Raw genomic sequence first — 8,082 nt, 5'->3', positions numbered from 1 at the left:
CAGTCACATTGACAGTATTGACACTTGTTGGTTTACAAATACAATAAATGAATTCTAATAAAAGAAACAGTAGACTCAGTAGAGGTACGAGGTACTGAAAAAATATTAATTAATGGAGAAGCCGAAGTTGGAGGTAAGTGCCGCAATTCAACAACTTAAGCTAAAAAAATCTTCGTGTCCGCATGGTATTCCCTCGTGCGTATGGACTGTACAGCATGGTGCTGGCGGAGCCGCTATGGCACATATTTAACCTCTGTCTCGAGCTAGAAGTATTCCCAGAAATTTGGAAAATTACTTGAGTGATGACCAGTACTGAAAGGTGGATCAGGAGATAAGGCAAGAGGGTTTCGACTTTCGAGCGACACAAAGTTTGTACCCCACACTTAATTTTTTTAGACTGCATGAGAGACAGACAGCAGTAAGTATGTAGATTATGAAGGGCACAGATTGAAACCAGCAGTGATATGGCAGTTTGTTCAAAAGAATATCTTGGTTATATTTGACAACGGTCTGGCCTAGTGGGTGCCTAGCCTAGTGACCCTGCCTGTGAAGCTGATGGTTCTGGGTTCAAATCCTGGTTAGGGAATTTATTTGTTTGATGAGACAGATATTTGTATATTGAATAATTATATTGTTGTCTGGGTGCCCACAACACAAGCCTTCTTGAGCTTACTGTGGGACTTCTGGGGCTACTGGGAGTCAATTTGTGTAAAAATGTCCCAATGTATTTATTTATATTGAGATTGACTGAGAAAACAAGGTGTATGCTACAAGGTGCAGGTTTCTGCAAAACATATCGGTGAGTCCATTAAGACAGCTGTTTATCAGAAAAACTGAGACTGGGTCACTGATCAATGGATCAAACACCATCAAAAACTACTACTTAAGAGCAAAAAAATTGTGTTTATAGGTTCAGCAAAACTACAAAAGGATACATACCTATGTTGGTGGATCCCCTTAGTTAGTTAGTTATACTGGGCATTTTCCGCATATCGACAACCATTGGCCTATTTTGAGTGAAAACGAGGTAGCACTACTCTATAGTTCGTTTTATTTAGCATTAGAAAATATAAGGTAAACAATCTTGATGTGTCTTTTAATTGAAAAACACAGTCTAACAATAAGTTACGGCAAATATGTAACAATTATGAATCTAATATGTTCATTTATATTCTTCTGCTTTCTTACCGTTCGTCAACTGTTTCTGCATAAAATAGTTGTGATCACCCATATATCATCTAAACACTTGACTTGTTACAATTCGCTCCTTAAAAAGCGCATATTTAATCTACCGGTACCTAAAGTATCATCTGCATTTGCTAAACGTTTCGGGGACTACATAAAGGCAGCAACTTACAACGCCATTCTCAAGCACTGTGATTTAAAAGATAGCACTGCAAATGAGGCCAAAAACACTACCTATAAGCTACTTCAATCACTGAGTTACACAGAGACAGAAGCTATTTTGCAAAGTGTCACTTCACTGTAATTTTTACCTTAGACTATGTTAATTGTTAATTTTTAGTTTTAAGTATTAAATGTAAGTTTTAATGTTATTATGTGATATTATATTAATAGTATGACCTGCACACGATAACGAAACTCTGTTATACAAGTGTAATTGGTTCCCCGCGATACAGGTGTAACCTAGTGCGGGGGCCCCTGGTAACTATGTTTGTAACAGTTTTTAGAAATAAATTATTCTTATTCTTATTCTTATAAGTAATAGTTATTGATTTTTAAAAAGCGTTTTTCAACTAAAAGATATGTCAAGATTGCTTACCTTCTTCCAAGTTCTTTCTAATGCAAAAAAAAACGAACTATAGCCACCCCAGCTCCTCCATGACACCTAGCAGTGTCTTCAGGTTGCTAACTGCCTCCTTCAATGTGCACGGAGTCCCTAGGTATTGGTTCCTGTATACTTCTACCTTCTACCTACAGTGTAGGAGAATATGCTTTACTGTTTCTTCTTCTTCCATGCACACTCTGCACATGGGGCTGTCTGTTTTACCCATATTATGTAGGTGTTTGATTAGTGGAGCGGTCGGCAACAAGCGGCCCGCGAACCTCTTACTTGCGGCCCGCGAGCCTTTCACTAGCGGCCCGCAAACCTCTCACTTGCACCCCGCGAGTCTCCTAGGCTATTTTGTATGTAATATTGACAAACGACAATGTCTGATAAAGTCATAAATATTAACAAAGTGCGGCCCGCATCAACTTCGGTAACTACTATTTGGTCCTTGGCTGCTAAAAGGTTGCCGACCGCTGGATTAGTCTGTTATGTCCTGTGATTAATCCTACTATTTTGCGTAGTTGGTGTCTGGGTGTTTTTAGTAATATTTTGGTGTAAGCTTGTAGTTTTGTTCTTTGGTCTGCCTACAGGTGTTCATTTTAGTCCAGTACTTATTGTGAAGCTGTTTGTGATGTTGGTCTAGCTGATTTCTGAACCTTTCCTGGCCAGTTCATCCGCTGCATCGTTTCCTCTTGATCCACTATGCCCCTTTATCCATTATACTGTTACTTTGTTGCCTTCTTTGCTCACTTCAGTGAGGCCTCGATGACATTCAAGTATGAGTTCCGATGTAAGTTTGTAGCTACCTAGTGCTTGCAGTACTGATTTACTGTCTGACAGTATTACTATATTTTCTTGTTTTACTTCTCGTCTTTTTATCGCATTGCAAGCTTCTATTATTCCTACACATTCAGCTTGGAATACTGTATTGTGTTCCCAGTGTAACCCAGGGGTTTTGAGATGTATATGTTCAGGTCCTCCGAGAAGACACCACATCCGGTCCCTTCATTTGTTTTTGAGCCATTTGTGGATATTCTTAAGTTTGTTTGGTATAGTCCTTATTAAATATATATTAAAAACGGGTCACTCACGTATTTTAAGTCGAAAAACGCTCGACATGTTTCACTCCGTACCGAGGAGTGTCATCAGGAGCTTGCGTTTACGGTGACGGACCGGCGCAGACTGCGGGCCGCAGCTCTCCGCGCCCGATAACTCGGCGCAGGCGCCGGTGGCGGCAAGGGGGGCGAGAAACTACCCTCATTTATGGCATTATTGTCAAATACGTGAGTGACCCGTTTTTAATATATTTAATATGTCTGTGTCTCACGGAAGTTTTGTTATTAAAATTGGTATAGTCCTTGTACAAAAAGAAACATAAAACATGAAAGAACACACATCATTAGTACAAAGGCGAACTTATCATGTAATTCATGTATGCGGCACCGCGATATAATACATTCGGTAAAGACACACTGAAAGAAAACGAACTTAAAGATGTTCTGTTCTGCAGGAAAACAAGAAGATTCGAGGAGAATGGTGTGGCACTTAATGCCGCCGGGACAGTAACCTAGCTGCAGCTCCAACTCTAGGGAATTGGGCTAAATGAACGCAACACGTGATCGACAGCCCACCTGCTTCCTGCCGAGCGTCCCTACACTACCTCTACATGGATGCCTCGCTTATTCTGCTCTACAAAACTTCTGTAAGTAGAGAATGTACAAGTGCAAGAGTTGAAGGATTGAAAGAGCTTGTCGTCTTACCTGACAGTTTTCCACACATTTACCTTAATTAATTTAAATGATTTTAATAATTATAGTCCTTTTTAGGGTTCCGTACCTCAAAAGGAAAAAACGGAACCCTTATAGGATCACTCGTGCGTCTGTCTGTCCGTCTGTCACAGCCGATTTTCTCCGGAACTACTGGACCAATCAAGTTGAAATTTGGTACACATATGTAAGTTTGTGACCCAAATATGGACATGTAACGTAAACAAGTTAATTTTAAACATGGGGACCACTTTTGGGGGTGTTACATATCAAATGAAAGAGCTTATTGTAAGGATCTCAAATATATTTTTTTTATAATTTTCTAATAAACAGTTTAGAAGTTATTCAAGAAAATAGGCAAAAAATGACCATTCCCCCCCCCCCCTTTATCTCCGAAACTACTAGGTCTAAAATTTTGAAAAAAAAACATAAAATAGCTCTATACCTATAGATGTCAGGAAAACCTATTAGAAATGTACAGTCAAGCGTGAGTCGGACTTAATTACAGTTTTAGATCCGACCCCTACGGATTTTTTAAAGATATTTCACTCACATATTTAATTACACAAACGGGTCTACCGCGATATAATTTCATTGTTTTTTTACCTTTAATTCCGACGTTTCAGCTGAGTTGCACCAGCTGTGGTCACGGAAAGACTGACGTCCCAACAAACCCACAAACGCCAACCAAACGCGGTAGACCCGTTTGTGTAATTAAATATGTGTACAAAACGCGAGAGTTTAAAGTGTTAGATTTCACTCACGTTTCACATAAAAAATACATTGTTAACAGTGCCGGATTAACCAATGAGTAAAACAAGCACGTGCTTAGGGCACCACGTTCAGGGGGGGCACCAAAATGCCAGGTTGAAAAAGGTGAACAAATTTTAAAATTAGGGACAGATCGTTTTTACCACACGATTTTTTTTTAGCTGTCCAAAAGCTAGTTTGCAAAAATAATGGCGCGTATTTCTTTGGGAAACAATCGGTAGCAGTAGAAGAGGTGTGACTACATGCATAGATTCGATTTCAACCCACTCTTTTGCGGTTCGGCGTTAGGTCTTATGCGAGGCCTTCTGCCTTACGGCAAAGTTGATCTTCTGCCTTAAGTAATTACACTTGGGCGTGGATCCAAATCCAAGCTTTCCTCTTCGCAGCTGGGCCTACTGCCTTGCTCACACTTCGCCAATTCAATTCACTTGGTCAATTCCAAGCTCTACTTTCTTGCATATTTTATGCACGAAAACAACCTCGCTGAGAGCCTTAAATATCGAGCCCTATGCGAAGCTAGGCTGATAGAAAACTGTCCCATCCTTTCTCTGTATGAAATCCTGGATTCGGGCCTGGTTCGGACTAAAAGTAAAATTGCGTTTTTTATATCGAAAAATTTTCGCGCTCGCTTCGCTCGCCTTTTCAATAACTTTCTAAGGTATGACAAAGGTGACATTCGGATGACGACTGCAGCAACATTACTCTGTTGCAACGTTACTGCTGTAGTACTGTCAACTTCCGTGATAAAATGATGTGACTGATTTCCATACTAAAAGTAAAAATGTACAACTGTCTATCATATTGCGTTTTTATATCGAAAAAATTTCACGCTCGCTTCGCTCGCGTTTCAATCACTATCTTAGATATGATAAAGGTGACATTCGGGTGGCGACTGCAGCAGTATTAGGTACTCTGTTGCAACATTACTGCTACGGCACTGTCAATTTTCGTGATAAAATGATGTGACTGATTTCCATTCTCAGCTGTAATGCGGCATTGAACTTCTCTCAATTTACCAAAAAAATCAATGTAATCTTGATGACCCTAGGGAGAGGGGGCACCATGGTCTAGAAATGCTTAAAGCATCAAAATATCTTAATCCGGCACTGATTGTTAAAAATTGTGTAATATACATATATATGGAACGCGAGCCCGACTCGCACTTGGCGGGTTTTTTTTCAGATTACCTCAATTACCTCTAGTATACTACTTTTGAGGTTAGAACAACCCACCAAAACATTTAATGTAAAGTGTTGCCAAGACTAGTTGCATAAAGCTTTTACACTAAAAAGTTATCAGATCCCGTAGTAGGTACCAAGACTTTTACTCTGTCATTCCTAACTTTATAAGCTCTAACAGTATAAAGCCAACATCTTGGTCAAACAGTACGGCTTGGCCGTTTCGTTGGTGTCATACTCATATGGACAATCCCGTAATGACACTTTCAGAATTTGAAAGACCTTTGTTGCTACTTTGTACAACAAGTCCACTGAGGGAGTGTTTGTAAAAACGACATATCAGTTTATATAAACTACGATAATACAAGGTCATATAAGCAGGCATAATTTTAAAACATTTAACATTTAGGTTTTCATAAAAGTTACGTACCTATTTCTAGCGCCATCTGTGTATGTAGGGCCTATATAAAATAAGCCAGGAAAGTTATGAAAGTGAATTAAAGTTTATGTTGCACTGATAAAATCATTTTAAACAAATATTCTAAATATAATTATTCTCAAATTTCAGGAGCTGATACAAGCAGCCAGAATGAGTCTCTGCTGAGTCGCCGGCGCCGGACGTGCGTCGCGCGCCTCGGGCGTCTGACGTCTTCGTGTCAGTCGCCAATTGCAGGAGAAGATACGAATAGTTAGGTATAAAAGCTACTTTAGTCAACCTCGCCTCAGTACTGTTTGTATTGACTGAAATACAAGTAGCATATATGAGACGTTCGGACGTATCCGTGAAAATACGAAGGTAAAGGAAACTGCACTACATTTTTAGAACCTATTCACCTGTCAGTAAAATATTGAAAAGGAATGTTCATGAGTTTTATAATTTTCTTTCCTCCAACAGCTTCACATGGAGCAAATGTAAACCTTTTATGTTAATAATATCAGTAATGTCAAGGTACAACGCTCTTTAGATAATATTGCCATTCCTTTTACTCGAGCGGCCTGTGGGTTAACTATACGAAGCGAGCCTACAATGCATTAAAAGTGCAGTATAACAATGCATTCACAATGCTGTTGGGCTTACCTCGTAGATGTAGTGCATCTGGCATGTTTTGCGAAGCTAGAAGTTTTCTGGCAATCATGCGCAAGAAAATAGTATCTCTGCTAGGTCGAGTTAGAAGCAGTCCCAAACATACATGTTCGAAAAGTAGAACTCCCTTAGATCGTGTTTCAATTTATCGCCTCTCGTTGGCAATTAAGGTGGTTCGCTTTCCATACAAAAAACAATTAAGTACCTATAAAAATAAAAATAAAAAATAAATAAAAAAGCCTTTATTTCTAGTCATTTGTAGAGAAATGTAAGAAGGTTCATCGATTACATAATCTTATCTAGTTTTTTAGTATTACATTGCATTGTTTCTTATGTCAAAGTTATAATTAAGTACAAGGTGTATGTCAAGAAAAGCTTACATTTTATTTAGGTATTTACACTGATATAGTTAGTCGGACCAGAACCCCTCATCGGGTGAAGGCCTCCTCCAAGGACTTCCAGGTTTCCCTATTTAATGCAGTATGTTTCCAATTTATACCGGCTATTTTCTTAATGTCATCCGCCCAGCGGCTATTTGGTTTGCCTTTACGGCGTTTTCCTGTGGGCCCCTTCCAGGTAGTAGCTGTTAAGGTCCATCGAGAGTCTGAAAGCCTGGCAACGTGTCCAGCCCATCTCCATTTTTGAGTTTTGGCATGCTTTAAAGCGTCTATTAATTTTGTTATTGCTCTTATATTTATGTGCGGTATTTTTTGCACTCTTCTAATGTTTGTTAGGCTTCTTTCCATTGCTCTTTGACATGTAATTATTTTTGATTTTATTTTTGTAGTAAGCACCCAGGTTGGACTAGCATATGTCAATGAAGGCAAAATGCACATATCCATAACTTGTTTTTTTACTTTCATGTCCATATTACTTTTTAAAATTTCTTTTAGGCTCCAGAACTTATTCCAAGCAATTTTTATTCTACGGTCAACTTCCTGTTCATGCCGTTCACTGTTGAAAGATATCTGTTTGCCTAGGTAAGTAAAACTGTCGACGTACTCCAGAGGTGTGTTGTCGACTGTTATAGCCTTTTGTATGCTGTTGGTCATAAGCTTGGTTTTTAGGAAGTTCATTTTTAAACCTACTTTGGCACTAGCTTCGTGTAAAGTCTGTATCATGTGTTCCAGTTGGACTCCTTTTTCTGAAAATAATATTAAATCGTCGGCGAATCTCAGGTGGTTTAGATAATTACCATTTATATTTATCCCTAACTTTTTCCAATTAATGCTGCTTAATACGGTCTCAAGTACGGCTAGAAATAACTTTGGAGACAGCAGGTCGCCTTGCCTAACACCTCTCTTTATTGGTATGTCTTGCCCAAGTTTGTCTAATTGAACTTTACTAGTGCTATTTTCATAAATGTGTTTTATTATTTTTATATATGCTGGTTCTATATTGCACTGACTCAGAGCTTTCCATATAGATGTATGTGATATTGTGTCGAATGCTTTTGCATAGTCTATAAATGCTGTATATAAAGGTTGACGG

General features: G+C 38.9%; 1 protein-coding gene and 1 long non-coding RNA gene across 2 annotated transcripts in view; both read left to right on the top strand.

Annotated features, from left to right (window-relative positions):
- Window positions 1-8,082, top strand: part of LOC134792123 (abl interactor 2) — a 296,093-nt gene that overhangs the window by 42,806 nt on the left and 245,205 nt on the right. The gene's annotated exons all lie outside the window — the stretch shown is intronic.
- On the top strand, window positions 10-6,304 carry LOC134792487 (uncharacterized). Its single transcript, XR_010144432.1, has 3 exons — window positions 10-133; window positions 3,303-3,494; window positions 6,076-6,304. It is a non-coding gene; the product is annotated as an uncharacterized LOC134792487 (long non-coding RNA).

The sequence above is a fragment of the Cydia splendana genome, chromosome 7 (assembly GCF_910591565.1).
Source record: "Cydia splendana chromosome 7, ilCydSple1.2, whole genome shotgun sequence".
Taxonomy (NCBI): Eukaryota; Metazoa; Arthropoda; class Insecta; order Lepidoptera; family Tortricidae; genus Cydia; species Cydia splendana.
This window is presented reverse-complemented; position numbering and strand designations above follow the sequence as displayed.